We start from the raw sequence: 4,195 nt of genomic DNA, 5'->3' as shown, positions 1-4,195 counted from the left end.
CCTGTGTTCCCCAAAAAAAAAAAAAAAAAAAAAAAAATACAACGGGGAATCATCTCAACCTCTTAGAATGACTATGATGGAAAAAAATTTATGTTTTAAGGCAGGACGAGAAATTTTAAGCATAGCATATTCTCTGCCCATATTGGGCTCTCCTTAGTAGGCAATGTGCTTCTGCATTATACATTAACCAGACCTCCTGAAAGGAGGGAATGCATGCTTGATTTAACAGGTCATGGTGACCTGCTGCTTGCTTGGTATGTGCAGAACTGGACTATGTATCTTTGGTGAACTTGGTGTAAAATGTCAGTGTGTCATTTTGATGCAAAATTCTTTGTCTCAAAAATGTATGTGACTGTGCCTTTGACTTCTAACAAACGGGATAGGCTTCAGAATTTTCTGGAAGGCTTTCTCCTGGGTTATAATGCTCAGCTTGACTCGAATAAAATTCTTTATTTCTCCCTTTTGATTGAAGATTGATTAATTTTCATCAGCAGCTATCATCCGAAAACGAGAGATAATAAGTTATGCTCAATAAAGGGAATACTTGTACACTGTTGATGCTGATGTAAATTGGTACAGCCACTACAGAAAACAGTATGAAGGATCCACAAAATTTTTTTTTTAAAACACCATAAAATCCAGCAATCCTACTTCTTGTCATATATCTAAAGGGAATGAAAGCAAGATAATGAAAAGTTACCTGCACTCTCATGTTTATTGCATCATTATTTACAATAGCCAAGATATGGAAGCAACCTAAGTGTCCATCCACAGATGAATGGACAAAGATATGATATATGTATAAAAAATGGAATATAATTCAGCCATGAAAAAATGGAAGTGCTGCTCTTTGTGACAGCATGGATGGACCTTGAGGACACTGTGATCAGTTAGATTAAGTTAGACAGAGATTGACAGATTCTGTAGGTAACTTAGATGTCAGATCTAAAAAAGAAAAAAAAATTCATGGAACAGAGACTAGGATAGTGGTTATCAGGGGACGGGGGAAATGGGGAAACGTTCAATGTTACAAACTTGCAGCTAGTAGATAAATAAAGTCTGGAGATGTAATGCACAGCTAGCGATTATAGTCGAAAATACTATTTTATAAATGTCAAACTTGATAAGTTAGATCTTAATTGTTTTCAACACAAAAAATAAATAATAATTTTGTGACATGAATAAAGTGTTAGCTAACACTATGCTGGTAATCCTACTGCAACATACAAATGTATCAAATCAACATGTTGTGTACATTAACCTTATACAGCTTATATGTCAATTATATTACAATAAAAAACAAGCAAACAAAAACTTGAAACAATCCAGATGGCCTTCCCCAGAAGATTGGTTAAACTAACTTTTGCATATACATTTTGTGTACTCACCAATAAAAAGAAAACAAACTATAGATAAACATAGCAACTTGGATGGATATCTGTATAATTTTGCTTAGTGAAAAAAGCCAATTCCAAAAGATTATAAATCAAATTATTTCTTTTTTAAAATTAAAAAATTCTGCTTATTGAGATAAGATTTATATAAAATTGTGTACATTTAAAATGTACAACATAATGATTAGATATAGGTACATGTTGTGAAATAATTACCACAATAAGGTATGTTAACACATCCGTCACCTCACATAGTTATATTTTTTTGTTGAGCGCTTTAAAAATCTAATATTTTAGGAACTTTCAAATTTACAGTAAAATATTGCTGACTCTAGTCATCATGCTGTACATAACATTCCCAGAACTTCTTAAGTGTAAACTGGAAGTCTGTGCCCTTTGAACACATCACTCAATCCTGCTACCCCTGGCAACCAAGCTGGTAATCACTTCCCTGTTTCTATGAGTTCAGGCTTTTTAGATTCCACATATATGGAAGGTTATACAGTGTTTGTCTTTCTCTTTACTTTTTTTTTTTGGCGGTACGCGGGCCTCTCACTGTTGTGGCCTCTCCCGTTGCGGAGCACAGGCTCTGGACGCGCAGGCTCAGCGGCCACGGCTCACAGGCCTAGCCACTTCACGGTATGTGGGATCTCCCCGGACTGGGGCACGAACCCGTGTCCCCTGCATCGGCAGGCGGACTCTCAACCACTGCACCACCAGGGAAGCCCTGTCTTTCTCTTTATGACTTATTTCACTTAGCATAATGCCCTCAAGGAGTCAACTGTGTTGTAAATGGCAGGACTTCTTGATTTTTCACATGGCTGAATAATATTCTCCATACTATTTATCTATTATATCTCTATCTGTTACATTTCATCTATCTATATCTCATAGGTGGTACATACCTATATTTTTCTAATTCACTTAGTGGTGGATACTTAGGTTGTTTCCATGTCTTGGGTATTATAAATAATGCTGCAAAGAACGTGGTAGTGCAGATATCTCTTTAAGATAGAGATTTCATTCTTTTGGTTAGGTACCCAGAAGTAGGATTGTTGGGTCATATTGTGTTTATATTTTTAATATTTGGAGGACCCTCCATACCGTTTTCTCTAGTTGCTGTTCCAATTCACATTGCCATCAGTTGTCTACATGTGTTCTTTTCCTCCACATCTTCACCAGCACTTAACATCTCCCCTCTTTTATACAATAATTGTTCTAACAGGTGTGAGGTAGTATCTCATTGCAGATTTGATTTACATTTCCCTGATGACCAGTGATGTTGAAATCCTTGTCATGCATCTGTTGGCCTTTTGAATATCTTCTTTGAAGAAATGTCTGTTCAGTTCCTCGGACCATTTTTAAATCAGATTGTTAGGGGTTTTTCTTTTGTAATTTGATATATAGTTTATGTGCAATGTTGTGTCATTTTCAGGTGTATAGCATAGTGTTTCAGGGATTTTTAAGATTTTTTCCATTATAGGTTATTACAAGATATTAGGTATAATTCCCTGTACACAGTAAATCCTTGTTGCTTATCTATTTTATGTATAGTAGTTTGTTTCTGTTAAACCCATACCCCTAATTTGTCCCTTCCCACTCCCTCTCCCTTTTGGTAACCATAAATTTGTTTTCTATGTCTGTCAGACTGTTTCTGTTTTGTATATATATTCATTTGTATTATTTTTTAGATTCTACATGTGACTGATATCATATAGTATTTGTCTTTCTCTATCTAAGTTACTTCACTAAGCATGATATTCTCTAGAGCCATCCATGTTGCTACAAATGGCAATATTTCATTCTTTTTCTTGGCTGAGTAATGTTCCATATATACATATGGAATATATCTTCTTAATCCAGTCATCTGCTGATGGGCATTTGAGTTGCTTCCATGTTTTGGTTATTGTAAATAATGCTGCTACAAACATTAGTGTGCCTGTATCTTTTCTAATTAGTGTTTTGGTTTTGGGGGGATGTATACCCAGGAGTGGAATTGCTGGATCATATAGTAGTTTCTTTTCTAGTTTCTTTTGAGGAATCTCCACACTGTTTTCCATAGTGGGTACACCAATTTACATTCCCATCAGCAGTGTACAAGGGCTCCCTTTTCACCATATCTTCACCAACATTCGTTCTTTGTGGTCTTTTTGATGATAGCCATTCTGACAGCTGTGAGCTAATACCCCACTGTGGTTTTGATTTTCATTTCTCTAGTCATTAGTGATGTTGAGCATCATTTCATTTGCCTGTTAGTCATCCATTTGTCTCCTTTGGAAAAATGTATGTACAGGTCTTCTGCCCATTTTTGTTTAGATTATTTGTTTCTTCAGTGTTACAAGCTGTTTATATATTTTGGATATTAACCCTGAGTCAGCTGCATCAATTGCAAATAGAGTCTCCCATTTTATAGGTTGTCTTTTTGATTTTTGATTGTTTCATTTGCTGTGAAAAAAGATTTTAGTTTCATTAGGTCCCATTTGTTTATTTTTTATCTTATTTCCATTACTCGAGAAGGTAGGCTAAAAAAATCTTGCTGTGATACATGTCATAGAGTGTTCTGCCTATGTTTTCCTCTAAGAGTTTTATAGTATCTGGCCTTACATTTAGGTCTTTAGTCCATTTTGAGTTTAGTTTTGTGAATGGTGTTAGGAAGTGTTCTGATTTCATTCTTTTACATGAAGCTGTCCAATTTTCCCAGCACCACTTACTGAAGAGGATGTCTTTTCTCCATTGTATATTCTTGCCACCACTGTCAAAGATAAGGTGAACATATATATATATATATTTTTTTTTTTTTT

Source organism: Neophocaena asiaeorientalis, unplaced genomic scaffold (genome assembly GCF_003031525.2).
Source record: "Neophocaena asiaeorientalis asiaeorientalis breed wild unplaced genomic scaffold, Neophocaena_asiaeorientalis_V1.1 scaffold43, whole genome shotgun sequence".
Classification (NCBI taxonomy): Eukaryota; Metazoa; Chordata; class Mammalia; order Artiodactyla; family Phocoenidae; genus Neophocaena; species Neophocaena asiaeorientalis.
The sequence above is the reverse complement of the archived record's forward strand: the minus strand, read 5'-3'. Positions refer to the sequence as shown.